The sequence below is a fragment of the Oryctolagus cuniculus genome, chromosome 5 (assembly GCF_964237555.1).
Source record: "Oryctolagus cuniculus chromosome 5, mOryCun1.1, whole genome shotgun sequence".
Classification (NCBI taxonomy): domain Eukaryota; kingdom Metazoa; phylum Chordata; class Mammalia; order Lagomorpha; family Leporidae; genus Oryctolagus; species Oryctolagus cuniculus.
The window spans coordinates 104,722,094-104,749,862 of NC_091436.1; the positions used below are offsets into that span (position 1 = coordinate 104,722,094).

The following is a 27,769-nucleotide window of genomic DNA, read 5'->3' on the forward strand; positions in this document are numbered from 1 at the left end:
TTTTTTTGGTGTTAGGAGAGTCTTTCAGTTACAACCATCCTTTCTTTAACACCGCTTATTTCACTGGTATAATATCCCAATAAAAGCAGGTGTATATACAACCTGACTAAATGATAACTTCCTAGATGATGCAAACTACAAATCCATGTGTTGTTTGCAGCTGGACACTTGGCATTCCATCTATAACAATAATTTCCTATCCTCTACTGATGCCATCTGTGAAAGGAACAACAACAAAAATAGTTAACACATTGCTTCTTCTAATTTCCCAGCCTCCTTCCCATTCCATGGTTTTTCCTGTCTATTTCCCTAACCTTCTTTCTCTGTCATTAAACATGTATTGGGTACTTAGACCAGAGATACACAATGATAAATAAGACAAGTAAAATAAAGTCTCTAATAAGACTAATAAGAGTGGATTTTTAATATGTTGAGTCACAGAAACATTTGAAAACTTGAAATTCATGCACATACACGCACACACACACATACACACACACACACACACACAGGGTTTCCCTCAGAGACACATGCATACGTCACACAATTTTACACTTCAAGATCTTATGAACACAATGAAAAAAGTGGACCTCATGAATATCCCAGATCTATATAAAGCCACTTCTGTTATTATAAAATATTTTCCTGCCACAGGACTTCATGATGATTAAATTAAATTTAGCTATTCTGAAGGGATTATTTTGCTCCATTGAATTGAGATTTATTCATCCTTATAGCCGCTCTGTCATGCTGTTATGATTAGGGTCAAATAATATGATAGTTGACAAGCAAAAACAAACAAAACAATTAGACATGTTGTTAGGATTGAAAAAATAAACACAAATATGTAAGGATTATGCTGTCAGCTGAAATTCATATATTTTAAAGGGTCTTGGGAAATGCATTGTTTCTTATCTGGATATATCATCAATTTGTCTGTTTTTTAAATCTGATAACTTAAATTCATAGATTCTAAATATGATAATTTAAATGTATTGATTCCCAATCTGTATGTGGACATGGAGACACATACTTTGCACATACAAGCATAATCCTTAAGTCTTAAGACGAATCCAGAAATCTGGTTGAAAATTATTTAGGAGATACTTATGGACTTGGGAATCATTAATATAGGAAAAATATTCAAGATACTTACTTTACTTAGACACAACATGTTGTAATTGTGGGTCCAGTTTATCTACATGGTTAAATAATCATTTAATATGAAGGCATAAGCACATAATTGTTATTTTTGTACTTTTATAATTTTACATTTTACATGTTATAAACATTTATTTTATATTTATGTAACTTTTCTCATATACATAAGCATGCATACAGCAAAAGAATACTATTTTGGTGAACTAAAACTGTAAATTATAGAACATATACTGTTTCTAGAAATTTTCTCATTCTCTCATTCAACTCTGAACTTAAGTATAATGAAGATTCGCAGATGTAAAGCAGATGCAGCTAAATTTTAATCTTAGAGAAAATATTGGAGAGGAAAAATTGTTTGGATGTTTTAAGTGCTGTTGATTTCTCTAAGAGTTAAAGTAGGTCAAGGTAATATGCACACACACATATGCACAAATACAAACACATCATTCACAAATGCACCAGGGATCAGGCAGTCTCTTTCATAAAAAATTTCAAGGATAGGCTTGGTTGCTATGCGCTGAGAAGGTAAATTGGACTTCTTGCCAGCAGCATAAAGAGAGCAGCTATATAAGCAAACCCTCTTTCCAGCAGCAGCTGAAAGATTTCTTTGAGGATGATTGGACATGACACTTGGCAAAGCAAACAACATCGCAGTTAAGTATGTTTTCCACACCATCAAAATAGTTCCCCAAGTATCTTTGTGTGTGTGTGATGAACTTAGTCTGATTCACACAAACATCCACTTTGTGGCACTGTCATCTTTCGCTGTAACTGGGGACTGAGGAATATGAATGGTCCAATGCAAGGAAATTGAGGATCATTGGAAGACTTGCACATATGGAAGAAAATAATGATTACCTTGTTTGTTTTAGGAGATGGTAGCTTTTGGGTGGAAGTCTTCTCTCTTGTAAAGATGTAGAACTTGAATTTTAGTGAATTAGCAATTTGAAGATTTTGAAACACTTTGATTTGGAAAAAACTCCAAATTTTCTTTTTTGTGGCAACAATGAAAATATTGAACAAATATTTATTTTTTTTACTGTAAGAAATGAATTTTATGTCAATTTTGCTTCCGTACTGAGTATCATCTTGACTAATAATGGGTTGAAGTCATCATGCAGTTCAGTGTTACCAACAAATATACCTTTTATGCAAAGAACTTGCTAATTTTGTTGACACAAAGATTATGGTATACTCAAATAATACAAAGTATAAGCTTAAGATATTTAAGCATAAGATTAATTAACAATATATGTTTTTTAAAGTTTTATTTTATTTATTTGGAAGACAGAGGTAGAGACAGAGAGAGAGGTCTTCCATCCGCTGGTTCACGCCCCAGGTGGCCGCAATGGCCAGAGCTGCGTGAATCTGAAGCCAGGAGCCAGGAGCTTCCTCCTGGTCTCCCTTGCAGTTGCAGGGGCCCAAGGACTTGGCCCATCCTCCACTGCTATCCTAGGCCATAGCAGAGAGCTGGATCGGAAGAGGAGCAGCTGGGAATAGAACCAGCGTCCGTATGGGATACTAGTGCTTCAGGCCAGGGCTTTAACCCGCTGTGCCACAGCACCGGCCTCAACAATGTATGTTTTAAAACATGTTGACAAATACTATCAATGCATACATTTTAAAATATTTTATTGAACCTATTGGGTTAACGTTGAGATTAGCACCTTTTACACTGTCCTCAGAAAATCAGTGTTGTTAGTATCTTTCCTCTGCTCAAATATATCCCTCATATTAAAGCATTATTTAGTGACTACATATTAGGTACCGCACATTGTGCTAAAGGTGATTGGAAGACACAGCAGGGACAGATATTAGCGTAGAAATAGACACTTGTGTATTTGCATATTCCATAGCCATAAGTGAAGAAATAAGGACAGATGGAATAATTAGCATTGAAGGTTGGATAAGAATCTTTGGGTAGCAACAAAAGTTTTTCTCAGTGAATTTTACAACTTGGTTCCAGGCATTTGGTGACTCCATACACATTCACTGAAGGGAAAGAAAAATAAATCATGAACCCGTGAGACCACTGATGGTGAAGGCACACTGCTCATTCCACAAAATGTGGTACTAGCTTCTTGGAAAACCTAATGCCAATCAACTTTTCCAATGCAGTATGTAATTTTAAAGTTAAAGAATGTTTAGAATCAGATTGGCCCAATGTAAATCTCTGATCTGAAACATATTAGTTATGTGAATTGGAGCAATTTATTCAATCCATCTATTTAGTTGGTGGCTTCATTTGTGCAAATGAGGAAAATAATATTACTTATTGAGCTATTCTGAACATTAAACGAGTTAATATATTTGAAGTGTATTGCCTCACACAGCATCCAATGAATGTTGATATAAAATGGGATTGTTTGAGAAAAGTGTGATCTCTTCAGTCCTTTGCCTAAAAAGGGCATCTTACATGTTTAAAATCCTGTTGCTCTGCTTCTACAAGGAAACTTGGATTACGTAACAATGCTTTGGGGAAGAGCACACAGAAAAAATTGGAAATTAGTACTGGACAATTCAACTTAAAGCTAATGAGACACAAGTCAGAGTTAGTTCTTGAGTCCCTCATGCTGAATCTAAATACCCACTGGACAAGGCTAACATCATGGAAGCAGGAGAATGTCAGTGCACAGGATTCATGAAAAAATTGTGAAGAACTTATAACCCTAAAGAGGGTGGAGGCATAACAGACTAACTTTGAGAGTACTGAAAAGTAGACAAACATATTTTTTTATATTTAACCTTAAAAGAGCAAAGATATGAAAAATGCAGTCTGTAGATCATGCTCAGTATTTTCTTTTCTTTTTTTTTTAAGAATTGTTTATTTATTTGAAAGTCGGAGTTACACAGAGAGAGGAGAGGCAGAGAGAGAGAGAGAGGTCTTCCATTCAGGTCCCAATTGGCTGCAGCGGCAGGAGCTGTGCAGATTTGAAGACAGGAGCCAGGAACTTCCTCCAGGTGTCCCACGTGGGTACAGGGGCCTAAAGACTTGGGCCATCTTCTATTGCTTTCCCAGGCCATATAGCAGAGAGCTGGATGGGAAGAGGAGCAGCCGGGTCTCGAACTGGCCCCCATACGGGATGCCAGCGCTTCAGGCCAGGCTGCTAACCTGCTGCACCCCAACGCTGGCCCGCATGCTCAGTATTTTCTTGAATTACAAAACAAGAATTGCTCACTTCCTTTTAGGTATGCATGTCTTTATTGGAACTGGTTAGTAGTATTAGAAAACCTTGGAATAGAAGAAGGAAAAGCTATGTTAATTGTTCTTGATAAGGGGAGGGTAAGAAAATTTATTGAATCATTAATTAAAAGTAATTTTAACCTCAGTTGAATTATCACATGAAATGGCTATTTTTTCCATTATAAGCTTAACCCTCTCTATTTTTGGAAGAAATTAAGCAATAGCCCTTCATGGTTCAGCAGAAAGATCTTCCTATCAAGCCATCCCTGCTTTTCCACCTAGAAAATCACAAGGTTACAGAACACAGCTGAGCATCCTGATTTATAGAAATCTTTGGAAATAATGAGGTTGTCTGCACATTTATTTTGTTTGCGAGAACTTCTAGGTTGTGGCACAAAAAAAATCCAGGAAGGTAAGTCTGAATTCTTTACCAATCCTTAGATTTCTTTTTTTGTTTTTCTTTTTTTTCAACTTTTATTTAATAAATATGAATTGCAAAAGTACAACTTTTAAATTATAGTGCTTTTCCCACCATAACCTCCCTTCCACCCACAACCATCCCATCTCCGACTCCCTCTCCCATCCCATTCTTCATCAAGATTCATTTTCAATTATCTTTACATACAGAAGATCAACTTGGTATATACTATGTGAAGATTTCAACAGACCGCACCCACAAAGACACACATAGAGAACTGTCTGAGTAGTAGTTTTACAGTTAATTCGCATAGTACAACACATTAAGGCAGAGGTCCCACATGAGGAGCAGGTGCACAGTGACTCCCATTGTTGATTTAACAATTGACACTCTTATTTATGATGTCAGTAATCACCTGAGGCTCACAGAGCAGAGTAAGACCATCTTAATTCTTCTATCTAATGATATGTAAGTTCCCTTCCCAAGCTAAACATGGTTTCCCTAACACTATCCCAGCACTACTTGATGTGCTTAGCTCTTGCATCATCGTCTGACACTTGGAGCACACAGTAGAGTAGAAGAGATGTGGGATTTGGATCTCTAAAGACCGCAGCTGGAACTCTGACACTTGCATGCTCTGTGAAGTTGAGCAATTAACCTCTTGGAGGCTCAGTTTCTTCAGCTCTAAAGTATGAATAACACTTATCCTGTGGAGTTGTCGAAAGGATCAAATACGATTATGTTTGAAAGTATCTGGTATGTACCAATTACTCAAAGGTTAGTAGACAATGCTTGTAGCATAGGTTTATTTTTCAGATTGTATATTCTACACATGGATTTCCTGTACCTAGGAACAGAGGCAGATATCTTTCTTTGTGGTGAAGATGGAAGCCATGAGCAAGGCCACGTTAGTGAATGGCTCAGCTAAGCAAATACCAGATACCAGGATCCCTGAAACAATTTGATTTTGGAGGTAGGATGACAACACACACAGTTCTTTCAGGTAACACGTTTTGATCACATTTAACTTGTAACAAAATAGGTGCTTTAAACGGTGATTCAATTGAAGCAGTCGTGGTCCAGATGGAATAAATGATGTGGGGAATCAGTTTATATGATGTAGACTGGAAATATTGAAAGCAGGGATCAAAGCATGATGTATTTAAAACATATATGTGGAAAAACTATGGTTATTTAAAACAGGATATGGAGTAGGGTCAGCAACTCCTTTTTTTTAAAAAAAAAGATTTATTTATTTACTTGAAAGTCAGAGTTACATACAGAGAGAGAAGGAGAGGCAGAGAGAGAGAGAGAGAGAGAGAGAGAGAGAGAGAGAGAGAGAGAAAGGTCTTCCATCCGCTGGTTCATTCCCCAAGTGGCTGCAATGGCCAGAGCTGTGCCAATCTGAAGCCAGGAGCCAGGAGCCAGGAGCTTCTTCTGGGTCTCCCACGTGGTGCAGGGGCCCAAGGACTTGGGCCATCTGCCACTGCTTTTCCATGGATGCCAGCTTTGCCGGGAAGCCAGCACTGCAGGCAGAGGCTTTACCCACCAAGCCACAGCGCCAGCTCCAACTGCTTTTTAAAGGACAGAGTCATAAATATTTTGGATTTCATGGACCAAGAAGCAAATTTGAAGTCATATGATAGATACTTACATAACCATTTAATATGTAATCATTTAAATTACAAATTCTGTTCTTAGCTATGTAAAGCCAGGTAGTGTTCTGAATTTGACCCATGGGTTAGTTATAGTTTGCCAAACCCTGAAAATACAATGTGTTTATGTGAGAGTGTATCTGTGGTAGGATGGATAATAAGCTGACTGAAAGTGGAGAGTAGAAGGATTTGAGACAGCAGCCTGTTTGAAGGAGAGAGAAATCATATTTTTTCCCTATACGTTTTAAGGGGAACCCGTGGGACCCTAGAGATCTTGTCATGGATAGTAATGGACAGCAATGACCTCTGTCTCTATCTGGCAATGATATCCTGAGCATGTCTTCACAGAGGAAGCTTTAACCCATAGACTATAGAAACAGCAGGGCTGGGATGGGAGCTATGTAATGGAATTTTTTAGCAAATAAGTGTTATTCTGAGTGGGGCCCTAGGCAGGCACTTCCTCCTATGTTGGGCTATAATATGAGATGTGATGTGGAGGGATCCAATTGCATTAAAAATGTAAAGGGTTTAGTGGACTGACTAAAAAAGGATAGTCATCCATAAAAATGAGACACATACTTCATCTTTAATACTCAGCTCCTCAGATCTTCCTTCATGGGGAATGCTCTAAATTAACAGTGCCATGATATTCTTGTCTTTTCCTGTCTCTTTCTTGCACAAGGGAAAGTTCCTAGTGTTTGTGTCCGTCTTCTCCCTTTCGTCCGGGTTTTCTTACTTGTGGGTTGTGGTGGTAAAAATTCCTTGATCATTGCAATAAATATCCTCTTACCATCCTTATAATTCATGACTAATGTCACCTATCCTTTTTGAACATAAATTGACACTGATCCACCATAGCTGTCCTCCTATCTTGACCCTGAGTGTGATGTGATTATTGGGCCAGAACTTTTAGAACCTGGTTCTGTCCACAGCTCAGTTAGCATCAGTATGTTTCCATCTTAGTTTGTAGTGTGATGTTTCCTTGAGGGTGACCACATGGCCTCTCCTCTGTTGCCCATTGTCAGCCAAATCCTCTGGGTGCTCGCCTCTCAGTATAGCACTGTGGGTATGGCAACTGACATTATGTCACATCACTGGGACTTTGGGACTTCTTTTCCTAACACATCAACTGCTAGAACACTTTTGCTTGCTTTTCTTGCCTAGGATTTGGCTTTTTCTTTGGCATGCCTTATACCCAAAATTATAACTTTCCCTTTCTTTTCTCCCAGTAAAGTCATGATTTTATCAGTGAAATATATCACTATACCTGGTCCTGGAGACCTGTAACTTAGGTCAAGAATAGTACTTGGATGACAGTTAGTCTTTGGGAAAGATACAGATGATTTTTTTTGCCTGAAAGTCGGTTAAGGAATTTTTAAAAATAGGAGAGGTAATAGAAAGTGTCTTCAAGTAAAAAATTCCATTTTGACTTGGTAACACATATTTATGTATATGTGCATTCCTTTTTGTAAGATTTAATTGTTATTTTGAAAAGCAGAATGATAGAGGGAGAGACACAGAGAAATATATAGAGAATTCTTCCATCTTCTGGTTCACTCCTCAAAATACCCACAATAACCAGGGTTGGGCCAGCCAGAAGCCAGGAGCCAGAAACTCCACCTTTCACATGGATGGCAGAACCTACATTCTTGAGTCATCATCTGCTGGTTTTCCAGGCACTTTAACAAAAGCTACATTGGAAGGGGAGGAAGTGGTACTTAAACACACACTCCGCTATGGGTTGTAGGCATCCCACGTGGTGACTTAACCCACTGCACCACAATACCTGCCCCTATGTGTGTATTCTTAAAATATATTATCTACTTTATAGAACAGAGTGTAAATGAAAAGCTGACATTATTCATAAGTACTCTCATACTTATTTCATTTTATTTGAAAAAGAGACAGAGAAGGGAAGTGGAGGAGATAGCAAGAGAAAGAAAGAGAGAGAGATAAAATAAATATTCCCTTCTACTGGTTCACTCCCTAAATGCCCACAACAGCTGGGGCCAGATCAAAGACAGGAGCCAGGAACATCATCTTGGTATCCCACATGACTGGAAAGGACCCAGGTACCTGAGTCATCTAATGCTTTCTAGAGTGTGCCTTATAATGAAACTAGCATGGGATGAAACTGCAATCAGAAGCAGAGCCAGGACAGAAACCCAGGCACTGATATGGTGTACGGGCATTCTAAATGACACTTAACTGCTGCTCGTAAGCACTAACCATTTGACATTACTTTGTAAACACTGAAACTAATATCTGGTTGATACAAGGATGTTTCAAAAAGTTTCTGGGAAAATGGAATTTTAATTAAATAAATAATTAATCTTTGTGCAAGCATTCTTTGAAATTCATTGTATTTTCATAATGTGCATTTAATATGAGCATTTAGACGAAACCTCAGATTGGAAAAGTAATGTCACAGACACAAATTTCTAGTTTTTGCCCTTAAATTGAAAATTATATCATAACATGAAGCCATGATTTGTATAATTTGGTTAATTATTATTGCCTTTTGGTAACAGCAAATTTTTTTAATGAATTCTTCCATTAGTTTTTAAAAAATCAAACATGCAACCCAAAGGAAGGTTCCCATTTTTTTTAATATTTTAGCATAATATACAGAAACACAATAGCATTTCAATTGCAAATTATGGGAGATCAAATTCAAATATGCTTGGATTTGGCAAGTTGCTGTTAACAGCACTGAGACATTTCATGATGAAATTATTTAACAGTTTTTAAGATACTCAAATATCTTTTTTGCTTTGTGGGGTAATACATAGCATAAGTTGTAGTGTTTTGGACCTCTAAGTTTTAAAAATGAATATAAGAATAAAGAGACACACCTGTTGAACTATTGAAACTCAATCCATTTGAAGACAGAAGGTAAATGTTATACATCTATTTCATGAGACCACTTCTCCTTTGTGCTTATTTGGAAAACTCAGAAACTAAATTCCAATTTCCTAAAGATAGAGCTATTTCTAGAATACGTTGGTGTAAACATAAAAGACTATTAGAAGTTAAAGATCACTTTTATATTAACACTTTTCACGAAAGCATCTCTTTCTTAAAAAGAAAAGAAATATAGGGAATTTGGACTCCCCTTATTGAACTTAACATAATAGAATCTCATACTTTCTGGTTTTGATAAGCTTTAAATTTTTTTGGTAGTGGGGATTATCTACACAGATTGGTGCTACATTCAATTATCCCAGTAAAATGCATGTTTAGATTCACAGCATGATCAACACAACAGTGTCATTGCACAGTTTCTCTGCAGGTACAAATGCTAGACAAGCCACAGTAGACAGTGCCAGATATTGTGCATAGTGCAGACTGCAGGTGCCACTGAGGTTCAGAGGAAATGACAGGTTCAAAGTCTTTTTAGCAATGAAAAAAGAAAAAAAATAGAAAAACATGAAAAAATATATAACCCCAGCATCCATAATTAATTTTTAAAGATATGGTTTCCTTTATTAAATGCGCAAATTAGCTTACCTAAAAATTAGAGAAAGTGAACAAAATCACAGTTCCTTTTCTCATTAAAAGAATGCACTATGATTCTGGTTCCTGTATCCATAGGTCAACCAACCTCTCAGAATCTCTCTAAAACTGAAGAGGCTGATGCTGTTGACAACTTTCAGAACCTTTTCAACATATCCTCCTATTATTGAAGCACATGGTAAGCAGAGGTGTCCACTCTTAACACCGCTAGCCAGACAGTTGTCATTTGGGTTAAACGTTGGAACTCATGCAAGTTAAATTTATCTGAGGGTCATTTCATGCCTTTCTGCATCGTTCCAAAAAATTGCAGAAGCTGACCCTGTTGCTCCTGGTTCAGGGCTAAACAGCCAAAAGATATAGAAAACAAAACAATAAATGTAAGTAAGAGAACATCACAAAGAAGTTTCTGTACTGCAAAAGAAACAGTCAGGAAAGTGAAGAGGCAACCAAGAGAATGGGAAAATATATTTGCAAACTATGCAACAGATAAAGGGTTGATAACCAGAATCTGCAAAGAAATCAAGAAACTCCACAATATCAAAACAAACAACCCAATTAAGAGATGGGCCAAGGACCTCAATAGACATTTTTCAAAAGAGGAAATCCAAATGGCCAACAGACACATGAAAAAATGTTCAAGATCACTAGCAATCAGGGAAATGCAAATCAAAACCACAATGAGGTTTCACCTCACCCCAGTTAGAATGCCTCACATTCAGAAATCTACCAGCAATAGATGCTGGAGAGGATGTGGGGAAAAAGGGACACTAACCCACTGTTGGTGGGATTGCAAATTGGTTAAGCCACTATGGAAGTCAGTCTGGAGATTCCTCAGAAGCCTGAATATAACCCTACCGTTCAACCCAGCCATCCCACTCCTTGGAATTTACCCAAAGGAAATTAAATTGGCAAACAAAAATGTGGTCTGCACATTAATGTTTATTGCAGCTCAATTCACAATAGCTAAGACCTGGAACCAACTCAAATGCCCATCAACAGTAGACTGGATAAAGAAAGTATGGGACATGTACTCTATAGAATACTATACAGCAGTCAAAAACAATGAAACCCGGTCATTTGCAACAAGATGGAGGAATTTGGAAAACATCATGCTGAGTGAATTAAGCCAGTCCCAAAGGGACAAATAGCATATGTTCTCCCTGATCGACGACAACTAAGCACCAAAGGGGAAACTTGTTGAAGTCAAATGGACACTATGAGAAACAGTGACTTGATCAGCTCTTGTCCTGACGGTTGATGTACAATGTAATACTTTATCCATTTTAGTATTTTTTTTTTTGTTCTAGTACCATTGGTTGAACTCTGTAATTAACACACAATTATTCTTAGGCGTTTAAATTTTAACTGAAAAGTGATCCCTCTTAGGAATTTGGAAAACATTATGCTGAGTGAAATAAGCCAATCCCAAAGGGACAATACCACTTGTTCTCCTTGATAGGTGACAACTAACTGAGCACCAAAAAGGAAACCTGTTAAAGTGAAATGAACACTATGAGAAACGGTGACTTGATCAGCCCTCACCCTGACTGTTGATGAGCAGCTTAATATGTTATCCCTCTTAGTATTTTTTTTTGTTTGTTCTACTTAATACTTTTGGTTGAATACTGTAATCAATACACAATTCTTCTTAAGTGCTGAAACCTAACTGAAAAGTAATCGCTGTTAAATATAAGAGTGGGAATAAGAGAGGGAAGAGATGTGCAATTCAGCACATGCTCAAGCTGACTTACCTCAAACAGTAGAGTTAGAACCATACCAGGGGATTCCAATTCAATCCCATCAAGGTGGCATGTACCAATGCCATCTCACTAGTTCCAGTGATCAATTTCTGTTCACAATTGATCATAATGATAGGACTAAGAACCAAAGGGATCACATAAACAAGAATAGTGTCTGCAAATACTAGATAGAATAGATAGATAGCTGATAGAATCAAAAAGGGAGAGAACGATCCAACATGGGAAGAGAGATACACAGCAGACCCATAGAATGGCAGATGTGCTAAACAGCACTCTGGCCTCAGAATCAGCCCTTAAGGCATGTGGACCTGGCTGAAAAGCCCATGAGAGTATTTCAGGCATGGAAAGCCAAGACACTCTGGGAAAAAAAAAAAAAAAAAAAAAAAAAAACCTAAATGAAAGATCCGCAAGTGAGATTCCAGTGGAAAGAATGGGTCATCAAAGAAGGAGGTACCTTTCTCTGAAGGGAGGAGAGAACTTCCACTTTGACCATGGCCTTGTCTAAATATGATCAGAGTCGGTGAACTCAGGGGGCTTCCATAGCCTTGGCAGCTCATGACAAGAGCCTAGGGTGATTACTGAGGCCATAAACAAAAGTGTCAATTTGTTAAGTCAACAACAGGAGTCACTGTGCACTTACTCCTCATGTAGGATCTTTGTCCTTAGTGTGCTATACATTGAGATTTAATGCTATAACTAGTACTCAAACAGTATTTTTCACTTAATGTTTCTGTGTGGGAGCAAACTGTTGAAATCTTTACTTAATATATGCTAAACTGATCTTCTGTATATAAAGAGAATCGAAAATGAATCTTGATGTGAATGGAAGGGGAGAGGGAGTGGGAAAGGGGAGGGTTGCGGGTGGGAGGGATGTTATGGGGGGGGAAGCCATTATAATCCATAAACTGTACTTTGGAAATTTATATTCATTAAATAAAAGTTAAAACAACAACAACAACAAAAAGAAAAATAGCCATACTAGATGGAATTTCACAAGCTGAATCCAATCAGTAGCAAGGAGATGCCAATTTTCGTGAGCACGTCCACCACCCACAGATGGAATTTAGCCAAAATGTGGGCCCACTCAGCAATTACAAGTCACAGCAGACAAATCAAGGTGTAAAGCAGGTTGCAGGTGTAGAGGTAATTCATGGGACATGCAGAGTCCCCGCAGACCATCTTGGAGCCTGTGATTGCCAGAGCTGCATGTAAATTCAAGTCTAGCAGAGATTTCCAAGCACCTTTCTGTGCCTGTCTCTGGGGCTTGGCCAATGCAGGAGAGCAGTGACCTTGTGAGGCTTAAGCCAGCATTGCAGCCATAGTGCAATGCACACCTTGGCAGCTTCATTGAGAAGAACCTATTTCTAACACTGTCTCCACTGTGGCCCATTTTTGGAGGAACAAAAGTACAGTAGGTCCCAAAGTTGACTTCAAGACACTCACCTTTCCCAAAATAGCAGCTCCCACACCTCATCAACACTGAGGGCGACAATAATATCATTCTCTTTTATTGGCTTGTAGCCATCATCCTTGCTTGCTTTAAAGGGAATCTTTCTGAATTTCCAATTCTCCATATACCTCTTTTGGAGAGATGGAGAATATTTAACATACTCTTTTAGATTATAGTCTTAATAAATGTTGATAAAGGATAAGAAAACTAATGATGAATAAATGATTAAAACCTTGTTACTATGTGAGAATATAGAGAGCAGAGTCCAGAATAGTGCTGGCCTTTAATAAGAAACTATGGCTGTAAAAGAATTGGCTTACTGAAAATAGACCTTTACATACAGGTAGTCAATATCTCATGTACTTCTCCCCCACACAGAGTTTAATGCAATAAGTGAATAAACAATTCCTTATTAGCAACATGTTGGAAAGAAATAACCCTGTCCTATTTTAATGGAAGGACTCAGATATTTAAACACATACAGAAGAAAAAGAAGATCCATGTTTACTTAGAGGTGTAGTTCTTCACAAGCCAATTTAGCCAGAAAAAAATGAACCTGGTGTTCCTAGAAATGTGCATTTTCACATACTTAAGATATATCTTTCATGTAATGTTTTACATACAGTATTATTTGAAAGACTCTTTCAGATAGATATCGTCAACAGACCATTGACACCAAACATTCATACTTACTAAAAGCATACATTTTATTCCTGGGACATGCTGTCATTAACTTACATAATATTTCTTTTTTAAAAAAAGATTTTATTTATTTATTTGAAAGGCAGAGGGGAGAGAGAGAGAGAGAGAGAGAGAGAGAGAGAGAGAGAGAGATGTGGAGACAGAATTTCTTCCATCCTCTAGTTCACTCTCCATGTGGCTCCAGTAGCCAAGGCTGGAACAAACTAAAGCCAAGAGCCTGGAATTCCATCTTGTCTTCCACATGGTGGTAGGGTCCCAAGCACTTGGACCTTCTTATGCTGCTTTCTCAGGCACATTACTAGGAGCAGGATCAGAGTGGAGCAGCAGAGACTTGAACCAGAACTCATATGGGTTGCAGGGAGTGCAGGCTGAGGCTTAGCACACTTGGCCACAGTGCTAGTGCTACCATACTTTTTTAATGTATTCAAAATTTAAAAAAAAATACAACATTGCACTGTAGAGCTCTTGCTCATATTTGAGGAAAAATTACTAATACTGGATCTGCATGGAAAAAAAGTCTCAAAACTCAGTATTCTCTTATTATACTGAAAAGCAATCTTAAACTTCAAGCTACAGATTACCTTATTTTAAGACTTTAGTAATGGGGCTGGCATCGTGGCAGAACAGGATAAGCCAAAGCCTGCAATGCCAGCATCCCATATGGGCATTTAAGTCCCAGCTTCTCCATTTCTGATCTGGCTCCCTGCTAATGCTCCTGGGACAGAAGATGGTGTAAGTCCTGAAGCCTCTGCACCCACATTGGAGACCTCGATGAAGCTCCTGGCTCCTGGCTTCAGCTTGTTTGAGCCCTGGCTGTTGCAGCCATTTGGAGAGTGAACCAGCAGATGGAAGATTCTCTCTCTCTCTCTTACCCTTTCTCTCTTTCTCTCTCTGTGTGTGTGTGTGTGTGTGTGTGTTTGTATGAGTCTCCCTCTCTCTGTGTAACTCTGCCTTTCAAATAAATGAAATAAATCTTTAAAATATAAGACTTTATTGAGTCAGGTGCTGTGCAATGTCCTCTTCAGCCATAGTGAGAGAAGCCTGCATTTGCTCTTTGAGGTCCAGAGGGGACTATTATATGATTATCTGTTGATGACTTTGTTCACAAAGCCCAAAGAAAAGGATAGTATAGGCAGTGACAGATAACTCTCTCTTCCAAGACCTATTTGTTCATTCACCTACTTAACATTAATTTATTATCCATTAATAGGAGTACAATATATATTATTTCGTATCAGTAAGGTAAGAAACAGTGGTTTGGTTTGGACACTTGCTGAAGGTTGTGTGGTGGTAGTTGCCTCAACCGAACTGCATAGGGATCTCCCAGACTTGAGGGGACTCGTTATACTCTAAGATAGTTGTTATGAACAGTGTGTGTGTGTGTGTGCGTGCGTAGTGACTATTCCTTATTTGCAGCATATTTTTAATTAATTCCTGATGTAGCAAGCACATTTCCAAAATTCTGGTGCAAAGTAAGTTTCTTTGGCTTGAGAAAATCTAATTTGAATTACTGCATAGCAAAGTTCTTAACTGCTTCCTATGTTTGTGCTTGGTAGATTCATCAGTTGGGGGTAAACAGTTCTGCCTGGTGTTATTTACTCATTTGTGTGTCTTTACCTTAGCATTAATGAGTAATCATCTAATAGTCTGAAGGATATAACGTTTATTCTTATCTACCATAAAGTAGAGCAGTACCATAGAAACTTGAGGTCCTTTATGTTTTAATCTTTAATTTAACCATTGAAAAATAAATCAAATTAATTCTGACACCTTGTAAATTTGAGTTTATTCAGTTTTAAGACACAGTTCAGAAATCTTTCTTATTTCTTATTTATAGTATCCATTCTGTAAGCTGTTTTCATTTCCATTTTCCTTACCAGCCATTAAATGCTCTTCTTGTGAGTGTTCTTTCCAAAATATCTCTATCTCTCACTAAATTATTAAACAGTTTCCATTGAAACACTTTCTTTAAGTTAGGAGGGCCAAAAAGGGGCAGCATTTGGCATAGTAAGATGCAGAATTTTTTGCATCTTTTTGCCAAATGGCTTATTAATATGTTCCACTTAGTATAATATTGAAACCCATTCAAAATTGTGAATTTGTTGAAGGACACTTTTCTGGACCAAAGTTCTAGAATGGCATTTCTTATTGAGTAAAAGCTATATATATTAAATTAAAAAAATCAAACCCATTAAATAAGCACTTCAATGTATGTTTTTCAGTCAATAAAGGGTTACATTTCTGTTGCTATTAAACATAATTAATGATGTAAACATAATATCATTAATACAGCTTATATTAACATTATAAATTTTCTAAATTAAATAAAAATTTATTTAATGACTAAATAATATAAAATTATTACTGAAATATTATAACTTCTTCAATTACATTAAATTCCTTCTTTTGCTTTGAGTTTTCTTTTTCTCTTTTATAATTAACAAGAATGTAAATTATTTTTAAAAATTCCTTTAGAATTTAATATTCTTCCAAGTAATCAAACCATTAAATTTAATGACAGAAAATCTTAAATATATGTGATGAAATATTAATAAAAATAGATAAAAGGTGATATATTTATTGATTTATTTGAGTGGCAAATGGGCCAGGGGAGAGATATAACTCACTTGCTTGTTCACTCTCAAAATACCCATGATGGCTGGGATTGGACCTGTCTGAAGCGAGGATCCTGGAACTGAATCCAGGTATCCCATTTAGGAAGCAGGGATCCAACTACTGAAGCCATCATGGGTTACCTCCTAAAGTTTGCATTAGCAGGAAGCTGGATTTCAGAGCAGATTCAGGACTCAAACTCAGAAACTCTAATATGGGAGGCAGGCAATAAAAGCCACATCTTAACCACTTGGTCAGAGACTTTACTAAACTATTTTTCATAATAAAAAAATTAAATGAAACATAAATATTATACATATTTGTAGTACACCATGTGATATTTTGATACATGCTTATCTAAACACTTGTCCTGACTGATTAACCCAGCCAAAACTCCCTTAACGTGGTTACCACTCATTGATATTTTCCTCACCCTACTATACAATTACTGAATTCTATTTTATCTTCTGCCCTTTACCAACAACAATGCTTTATATGCAGGATTCTCCCATCATGTATATTTTACTCAATAATGTTTCTGCTTCTACAAACCTCTGTACCCCCAATCCTCAGAAAATCTTCAGTCATCTTCCTCTACATTCTGGAGAATAAGATATGACCTGTTGGGTCACCAACATAACAGAACAACCCAATGACCTTATGCCACATAACATTTCCTGTGTTATCAATATGAACATCACTTCTACCGCTTTCTTCTCTAGCCCACCTGGAGCCTCATCTCTTTGTAATTATACCTTATACACTTGTATCAACAATTCTACCCCTGGTCCCTGTGTATTGGTGATCTTTTCCCCATGCCTAACACTACATGACTACTCAGAGTTTCTTTTATAAACTAACCCCTCGACCCAGAAAAGATGAGCAATCTCGGTTGGAATCAGCTTTGCAGCTTCCCTCTATTCTGCGGTGATTTCTGGAACTACCCTAGGCCGCAATGTTATCTCTGATAACTGATTCCAAGAACAACTACAAGAAGAGATCACCAGATCCATTGATGGCAAGGCCAAGGCAACTTTGGCTGGCTGACAAGGTCATAGCAGAAGGTCTGTCTCAGGAAGAAGTGAGAAGGACAGCTGCGGTCCTCTTGGTAGTTTTAGGTTGGTTGGGAACTACACTCTGTGTAAGAAAGCCGGAGCTTCCTGGTGGTCCTGCTAATGATTGCTTTATTTCTAATTTTAGGGAAGAGCGCTTAGTTTCAAAATCCTCAAAATGTCTATTGTTTTGTAGAATTTTAATCAAACAGAATGTTAGTGTAGGAGAAAGGGTTAATGCTTTACACAAGGTTGAGCTGTTTGTAGAAAAGAATTAAAAGGCAACATGCTCCCTGGTATACACTTCCCACTAAATAAAGATAAATGTTATTAAAGCTTTAATTCAATATGTGCTACAAATACAACAATGATTAAGATGTCAAAACTGTGGAATAGATCTAAACAAACCTTTAGATAAGTACAATAAAAATATTAAAGAGTTACAGAAATAATTGCAAAAGAGGGGATACATTTAAAAAGGGGCCTGCTTTGAACATTGGGGCTTCTAGTAAAGATTAGATTGGTAAAGTAATACTCTAGCTTCTGCAACCAATTTCTGCAAAGCTTGACAGCACTCCAGGCATTGGCTTCTGTGGGCAACCTGTTATCTTGTATCTATGATTGTAACCCATGCTCCATATATGCCCTTGAAAGTCAAAGAAGTTGTAACTAGATGTGGACATAAGAGTCTAGAGGCAACATAAAATACAAGGTCAATGGTTCTAAGAAAATGGACACTATGAGAATGATTTGATCAGCCCTTTCCCTGACTGTCGAGGAACATCTTACTATTTTATGCCTTTTAGTATTTTTTTGTTCTACTTAATACCATTGGTTGAATTCTTTAATTAACACAAAGTTATTCTTAGGCATTTAAATTTAACTGAAAAGTGATGCCTGTTAAATATAAGAGTGGTAATAAGAGAGGGAGGAGATGTACAGTTTGGCACATGCTCACTCAGACGTATCCCTAATGGTAGAGCTAGAAATGTGCCAGGGGATTCCAATCCAATCCCATCAAGGTGGCATGTACCAATACCATCTCACTAGTCAAAGTGATTAGTTTCAGTTCATAATTGATAAAATAATAGGACTGTCAAAGGATCACATAAACAAGTTTAGTGTCTGCTAATAATAACTGATATAATTAAAAAGGAGAGAGTGATCCAACATGGGAAGTGGGATACACAGCATACTCATAGAATGGCAGATGTTGTAAATAGCACTCTGGCCTCAGAATCAGCCCTTAAGGCATTTAGATCTGGCTAAAAAGCCCATGAGAGTTTCTCAGGCATGGAAAGCCAAGGCACTGTGGCAAAAACAATGACCTAAATGAAAGATCTCTGTGAGTGAGATCCTAGCGGAAAGTATGGGCCATCAAAGAAGGAGGTACCTGTCTCTAAAGGGAGGAGAGAAGTTCCACTTTGACTATGGCCTTGTCTAAATAAGATTGGAGTTCGTGAACACAAGAGGCCTCCACAGCCTTGACAACTCATGACAAGAGCCTTGGGTGATTACTGATGTCATAAATAAGAGTGCCAATTGTTAAATCAACAACTGGAGTCACTGTGTACCTATTCGCCGTGTAGGATCTCTGTCCTTAATGTGTTGTACTCTGTGAATTAACGGTAAAACTACTACTCAAACAGCAATTTATACTTTGTGTATCTGTGTTGGGTGTAAACTGTTGAAATCTTTACTTAGTATGTACTAAGTTGATCTTCTGTATATGAAGATAATTGAAAATGAATCTTGATGAAGAATGGGATGGGAGACAGAGTCGGAGATGGGATGGTTGAGGGTAGGAGGGAGGTTATGAGCGGAAAAGCCACTATAATTTAAAAGTTGTACTTTCAAAATTTATATTTATAAAATAAAAGTTGAAAGAAAACAGAAAATGGACAACAGACTTGTTATTATAAGAAAAATATTCATTATGTGACATAATATAAAAATAAAGTCTGGTGCTTGAAAGAGCCATGCCGTCAGCATTGCTGTGTGCATATCATTTCTTTGAGCACCAATATGTCTCACACCTTGGGACCCCTGGACTGGCTAGAGATGGACTCTGGCACATTGAGACTTCATTGAAACAGCAGATGCTATTCAAGGCCTTCAATATCAGATCACCTCACTAGTGGGTGTAGTATTACAAAATAGATGAGCTCTAGACCTTATAGCACCTGAAAAAGTGCCACTTCTGTTTTTCTGAGAGAACAATGTTGCTATTATGTTAATCAATTGCGCCAGGTAGAATGAAATGCTAAAACACTCCATCAATTGCCACATCTACTAAAAACGCTGCCCTGGGGTCCAAAGAACACTTCTTCTCTCCATCTGTATGGAATCCTCGCATTATTTGATTAATGCCACTCCTAGGTCCATTGGTTGCTATTTTTACCCTGGCTTTTATACTACCTTGTCTGTTAAAGTGTTTATAGCAGGTGATAATGGAATGAACCAAAGCCTTTGCCAACCAGATGATCAACTAAATGCTGCTACAGGGGTGTACTCGACTCCCCACCCAGGAGATTATGGCTTGAGACATTGCCTCATGCCAGCAGAAAGTAGCTCCCAAAAATAGATCATTGTCCCTCTACCCACTCTTGGGCTTTTAGGGCTGATAGAATACTACACAATACTTATTTCATAAAAAACAAAAGGAGTGAATGTGAGTGAAACTGGTGCCATCTTATCTGAGGTGCCATCTTAAGCCTCAGGCACCATTTTAGGCTCTGGCCCAGTTGCCTTCTTGTAAAATAAGTTTTGATTTCTTCGAGATAAGTTTCGCTTTCCTAAATCCAGTCTGATTTATCAGAATTCAGGTGACCAAATAGTCCAACCATATGCATTGCCTTCACCCCATCCAGTGGAATTTACTGTTCATACTTTCTTCTCTCTGCTAAGCTATATAAGACCTGTTCTCCTAGTACAGGCTCTGGTTTCTCTTGTGCATGGAGAGGCGCCCTTGTCAGCCAGATTGGGACAGGATTAGGCACAACTGCAGAGCTGATCACAGATGAATACTTCATTCTTATGGTGGTGGGCAAGCACAGAAGTGAAGCCTGCACTTTATTCTCACAGTGGTTGGGAGGCACTCACAGAGAACAGGTACTCCACTAATTTCCCAATATCTTCTATATGCTAACAGAAAATATTGGCAAGCAGTTGAACAGTTACATAGCAGAAATATATCAGCTTCTGGGCTTAGGTGTAGTGACCACAGTGAGGGAGCCTGACTTTATTTTGCCAACTTCTAGTATTTTAATTTCCCAGGTGATGTGGACATTACTAGTTCAGACCTTATACTTTGGGAAATATCAGTTAACTCAGTTTACCAAATACACAATAAAATTCATGTTGCTTTACCTTTTGATTGTTCATTCATTGTACACCATTTAAACCTAACACAGAGATATCCCAGGTTTAAAATGAGTGTAGAGAATTTTTAAAGTACATGTAAAAAATTTAAGTCCAGGAGAACCGTAGAGTTTGAAACTAGGTAAAACAAATCACTGAAATAGAAAGATTTCAAAATTATGTTGTAGAACATATACCAATGTTGTATTTCCCTTTTAACTGGTTCCATTTGGGGATCATAATTTTTATCAGAATCTTTCTCCTCTACTCTCCCTAGCCTCTAGTAACTACCAATTTATTATTAAATTTTACGAGATCAACTGTTTTATGTTCTTCATGTGAGTGAGGCCATGTGGTATTTATCTTTCTGTGCTTGGCTTGTATCACTTAACAAAACAACCTCCAGTTTCATCCACACTGTTGCAATGCAAGTTGATGCTGGGATGTTGTTCCTTTTTACTGGTGAATAATATTCCATTTTGTACTTATACCACATTTTAAAATCCATTTTGAACACTTGGGTTTATTTTTAACAAAACATCTGACAGATTTCTACACTGCCAATAACTGAGCAAGTTTGCAAGGTAGGTTATTCCCTTCTCTGGAAATGAATCCAATAACTTAAAGGATCAACAAATAGAGCTGAAAAAACAGACTGGTTTGATCCAATTCTAGAAGTGTGTTTTGGATTCTGTATTTTTTTGTGACTAAGAAAGCTCTGAATTTCTTACTATAAAACCCTCCAATATCTTGATATTTTTTGTAGCTTATGATAACATTTGTGTTCTTGTGGATGTATGTTTTGATAACATATTTTGTGATTGTGTTCGTAAAATTTGGTGAAGATATAATTTAAGGCTAACTTACTTTTATCTTTAAGATTATACAGTATCTTTAAATTGCTAATCATATGGTTGACTCTATCTGAAGTATCTTACAAATTGTCAGAACATATGAAATAAGTATAGAGAGAATATGTAAATATGATTTCTGGAAGCTTGATGCTATTCCCAGGAATTGACAAATTAATTTTAAACTATTCAGAGGCCTCAGAGTGCTGAGAAGAGAAAGTAGAAAGCCAATATTTTCATGTGTAAGCCTACCTCAAGAAAAAAGGTACATGCCAAGGGGAGATTTTATCTGCTGCCATATTAGGGGTTGCATATTGTATATAACTATATAATTAAAATGGTATGAATGCAAACACATAGTTTGTATAACCCTTGTTTAAATAATTTGTATGTTTATTAAATGTTAAAATAATATTTTGATACCTTTAATCTCTATAACTAGCTATAATTTCACCAATCTTATGTAATCAAACTAATTTAAAATCCTGGATATGCTAATGAATGAAAATTACTCACTTTATTTGCGGGTCATTGAGTTTTGATCTTTTGGTGCAAGCAAAATTCTATAAGGTTTCAAAAGAGGCTTACCTGCTGTGTGCCATTTCAGTGTAGTGAAAAAATGTATCACAAATGGAAAGTTGAAAAATATTGTAGCATCAAAAATATTGTTTTCACATCTAATTTTCTCTTGTCAAATTCTTATCTAGTTAGGGATAATCTGAGACATTTTACAAATATTAACAATATCCCTTTCATTAATGGTAGAAAAGGATGACATATAAAGTTAAGTAATACTTGCGTGTACAATTGAATTTTTGTTTATTAAAATGAAAAGCAAGGAGAGAAGATATCAAGAGTATATATTGTCATAAATAAGATATGAAGGCATTTAATTTTTAACTTCTATTGATATTTAAATTTAGTACATAGAAAATAGTCAGATCTCAAGACATAGACTCTCAATGGTGTCTCAAAATGTGGCAGCTCATTTCTTCTATTCTTCCTAGTCTAATGTCTGACCCTTTTGTTGGCAGTACATCTTAGTTTTATCAGCAGAACAGAAATAGATTATTGTTTATGGATGAACCCTTGTTAATCAAAATGAAAACATTAACAAGAAGTCCAATTTGGTAATTTAAGGTGAGGATTATAAAAGATATGCATAACTTGATAAAATTGTTATCACAGTGAATTTGATCACTGTGGGCAGTGGGTGTAAAATTATAATCAAAGTTTTTGGATGAGCATAGATCAGGGGTGATTCAAGTACTTAATGACCAGAAGCAATGAAAGCCAAATGTATTCATTTTCATAAGAGCCATTACCAAGCCTCTTGTGCCGTCTAATAAAACTCTTTCCACTGAGCCTCACGTCACCTGGACCTCATCCTTTCACTGGCTGACCTCCCCCAATATCTCCCCTTTACATTCATTGGGAACTGTGGCCTCTGGCTTTTAAAATTTCTCACCATCATTAGTTCTACTATCTTCCTGGACAATTTTAAGTGCGTAGGAAAATAAACATCCACACTTTAACCTTGGATCACTGTGACTTTCTGAACCCCAATAAACTTCTCACCTTCTCCATTGCAGTAGTACTAAATTGTTTCATTAGCCATAATCACAGGATCTATTAAACTTGTGAGATCTCAACCCTTACAGCCCATTTTCTTTTAGCTAAGGTATTTTTATACTTCCACAATTTTCACATCCTTACCCATAATCTAGTCTTTCTTCAACCTTAACTAAGTTTAGGCATTTACTGAACATTTTGTCTCAACCTACATGGTCTTTTAAAATCAAGTTTCAGGGGTTGGCACCGTGGCTCACTGGATTAATCCTCTGCCTGCAGCGCCGTCATCCCACATGGGCACTGGGTTCTAGTTCTGGTTGTTCCTCTTCCAGTCCAGCTCTCTGCTGTGGCCCAGGAAGGCAGTGGAGGATGGCCCAAGTGCTTGGGCGCCTGCACCCGCATGGGAGATCAGGAAGAAGCACCTGGCTCCTGGCTTCAGATCGGCATAGCTCCGGTCGTAGTGGCCATTTAGGGGGTGAACCAAAGGAAGGAAGATCTTTCTCTCTGTCTCTCTCTCACTGTCTAACTCTGTCAAATAAAAAAAAAAAGTTTCAGTCACTATGAACCTGATGGTGATTTATTCCCCTTTGCCTGTGACAGACCAGTTTATTCCTGTTTCTTGACATCTTGTTTGGTTATTGCTTTTTTTTACTCCCAAATATGCCCCAGTTTGGATGATAAATTACATTATTATCCAACTATGAAAAATAAAGTTCCTTTCTCCCTAGTATCCTAAATACTGACCTCATTTTTGTTTCATTGTAACTGCTTTGAATTGACATAAACTCATATCATAACTTGGTTGCTTATTTAAGGGGTCCATCGAAAGTGCCTAAAGAAAATTAATTTTGATTGCATATTAGAGTCTACATAAATTTGTACTCTCCACTCATATTTTCAACCCCAATACCACTTACAGATGCTCTGAAAAATTTAGTCAGATTCTTCCCTCATTGCCTTAAGCAGTTCTTTCAAATTTTGAAATTTCCTTTCAACTCCCTATCCTACAAGCTGCTGTCTCATTCTTAGGGTAAATTTGTTTTATAGGACACTAAGATAATTAAACACACATATGTCTCTATTGTCTTCTCTGCTCTTTATGAATAAGCAGTCCTTTGTCCACTCACTTTCCAATTTCTGTCACCAGAGAAAATGGTATGCCCTGTCCTATAACTGTAAATCCTTGTATATGGGCTTTGATTTCTATTAATGGTAAATCTCAAATATCTTGCATCTTCACTTGCAACCTTTGTCTCCTTATTGGTTTTTATTCTCAGAGTATACGAACAACAATGCCTATTTAATATTTTTTTAAAATGAGTTTTCCAGACTTACATTTATTTCTGTTTGATGATGTCTGTTTTCCTAAAACAAGCTTTTGAAATGATAAGCTACCTTTCATTCATTCACTTCATCACCTCCTATTTACACCTTAGCCTATCAGGTCCTTGCTCTGCCCTCATCAAAAATTCTATGGAAAGTGTTTGCCCCAGCCTGGCCTCTGCATTCTCTTTTGTAGAATCTCTCACTCTGACTTTCTAGAATCATTCTATTCTGTTTTCCCCTATATTCCAGCTTCTATTCAGGTACTTTCATTTATATTTTTTTCTGTCATCTATTTTATATCCATGCTCACCAGGCCTAACCATGACCCTGTACTTTTCCCCTTCTGTTCATTGCCCCTGTGTACCTCATCAAAACTTGTGCTGATTGCCTGAATACTTATTTTAATCACCTTCATACAGGTTATGAACCAACATTAGGAGCCATATCTATTACTGAGAGTAATAAGGTGCATCAGCAACTCAGATTTGACCTCAGTCCTTTCCAGAACACTTCTCTGCTACTCAGTGCTATTTGGCACTCATTTTGTTAAGTTTATGGCTATTAATTTAACTAGCAGAGTGTAGAAATTATTTTTATTCTGTTCCAAATAAGAATATTTTCCTTCAAAATCCTTAACTTTGATTTTTAAACCAAATCTAATTCATATATTTTTAAATAAAACTGTATGTTAACATTACAGATATAACAATCAATTTTTATGAATATAGACAGCATCGGACTTTTGGAGAATTATTTAATTTTAATGGGAAATTAGTATTAAGGCTGCAAAACTGATACTATTGGGAATAATAGTAACAGTGTGTAATTTTGTAATGAATTCAGAAATGAGTTTTAGGAAAAATAGGTGTGATCTCTGCTTTTTATTAGTGTAGAGCATATGAGAAATATCTTTTTCAGGAACCACAGGCAGTAAGATGCCCCTCTGGAGCACTAAAATGTGAAATTCCCTTATAATTGATCAAACACAGAGGTATACAAATGTCTGGAGATTTATTTTTAACACAGTGTTAGTAAACACATTAAAACGTTTTAGTATTTCAATGAATCACTGAAATCCTATCTTTCTGAATGAAGAAGAAAGGCCATAATAATGTCTGTGTGCATTAGTTTCATTGGTGTATTGGTTAGCATATATCTTAAAGAAAAAAGGCCTGGGTGCTCTAGGATTCATGTACCTCAGCCTGAGGGTTGCAGCTCTCAGAATAATTCTTTTCTGAAGTATACAAGTATCTACAGTAAATGACTTAGCATTTAGTTTAGACATTGATATGCAATGGCTGGAAAACAAAAAATTAGAATATCAGAAAACTTCTTTTCACGTGTCTTATGCCCCTTGCAAAAAAAGAGCAAGGAAGGGAAAACATTCATTTTAATTTTGAACAACTAATAAGCCTTGCTTTTTCAAGCCTTGAACTATTTTTCAAATTTTACTATAAGAGTACCTCTATTTATCTTCCCCTCTAGGCACTTGTACATTGAAAATACATAAATCTCAGAGAACTAATAAAACAACTTCAGTATGGCAAACTCAAGGAAATAGAGGTATTGTTTTGAAGACCAACACACAAAATCTCTATTGTATTTAAAATAGGAAGAGACAATGATTATTTCCTTTTAGAAAGCCTGAGTTATATGTGAAGGAGGCACCTTGCAGCTGTCACAGAAAGTTTGATTTGTCATGAATGAGACTAGGAATCAATATATTTTATAATGCCTTGGAAATTAAATCCTGACTGGGATTTAAAAAGTATCTAGGGGAATGGCCTGTGTCTTAAAGAAAGATAATACTAGACTTTGATAAGAAGCCCAGGAAATTCTTTACTAATATCCTCATCAAGAGTATTATTCTTATGCAGAATCAGATAAAAGGCCTTATTTGAAATGACCTAGATTTTTTTTTCTTACTTCTTAAAGTCTTTAATGGAAAAGAAACCATGAATACAGTTTCTATTCACTGGTTCCTCCCTGAATGCGTACAAAATCTAGGCTTGGTTGGGCCATAGCCAGAAGCCAGAAACTCAATCACTGTCTCCCAAGTGGGTGGCAGGAACTAAAGTGCTTGAGCCATCATTTGCTGTCCCCTAGGGTGTGTCTGAACAGGAAGCTGTTTTTGAAAGTGATGCCTGGGAACCGGCACTGTGGCGCAGCTGGTTAAAGCCCAGGCATGAAGCGCTAAAGCGCTGAAACACTGGCATCCCATATGGGCGCTGGTGCTAGTCCTGGCTGTTCCTCTTCCAGTCCTTCTCTCTGCTATGGCCTGGGATAGCAGTAGAAGGTGGCCCAAATCCTTGGGAGCCTGCACCACGTGGGAGACCCAGAAGAAGCTCCTGGCTCCTGGCTTCTGATCAGCTCAACTCTGGCCGTTGCGGCCATCAGGGGAGTGAACCAACGGATGGAAAACCTCTCTCTCTGTCTCTACCTCTCTCTGTAACTCTGTCTTTCAAATAAATAAAATAATTCTTTAAAAAAAAAATAAAGAAAATGATGCCTGGACTTGAACTCAGATACTCTGCTATGGGTTGCAGGCTTACCAAATGACATTGATATCGAATCGGCCCCCTAAAATATGATATTGGAATATGGTTCCCCTAAGAGTCCCCCAAAAGTCCCACCTAGGGTGCTGTGTGAAAGTGGAATATGGGGTACCGAATGATATCACCATATGCTTATTAATAACTTAATAACTTCCCAATATTAATAAGCCCGTGAGGGTTCTTGCCTAATATTCAGAGAATTCTGAATACTGGCATAGATAAACAAGGCAGCATGGTACGTTTTTAAGCTTTCATTCGGTGAGAAAGATGCATAGGAAAGTGAGGGCCCTGTCTAGAGGAGAGAGGTAAATCTGGGTTCATACCAAGTACCAGGAACCAGCCACGTGGAGGATCATCTAGTCCAGGAAGCATAGGGCAGGTGGTCCGAAGGCCATGCGCCCTGGAGGCACAGGGCCATGCAGGCCCAAAATGGCAAGAAGCCAAAGAGGAAAAAGGGTCTGGGCACACGCTGTCCCAGGCTTTTAACCCACTTTCAAAGGGGAGTGGTCAATTAACCTAATTGGCTGGTGGGCAAACAGGTGTGGCCAGGTAGGGGCATGAGATCACACAGGGGCGTGGTGAAGACATGGTCTT

The 27,769-nt window shown here is 37.4% G+C and overlaps 1 long non-coding RNA gene across 5 annotated transcripts in view; it reads left to right on the plus strand.

Moving 5' to 3' along the window:
- The first annotated feature begins 5,169 nt into the window (after positions 1-5,169).
- Positions 5,170-27,769, plus strand: part of LOC138849650 (uncharacterized) — a 42,859-nt gene continuing 20,259 nt past the window's right edge. For 2 of the 5 annotated variants that reach the window (XR_011388655.1, XR_011388654.1), the window contains exons 1-3: positions 5,170-5,519; positions 5,615-5,766; positions 10,013-10,112. This is a non-coding gene — a long non-coding RNA (uncharacterized lncRNA). The remainder of the gene's footprint in view (positions 5,520-5,614; positions 5,767-10,012; positions 10,113-27,769) is intronic. The other 3 variants (XR_011388656.1, XR_011388657.1, XR_011388653.1) reach the window with 3 other exon arrangements.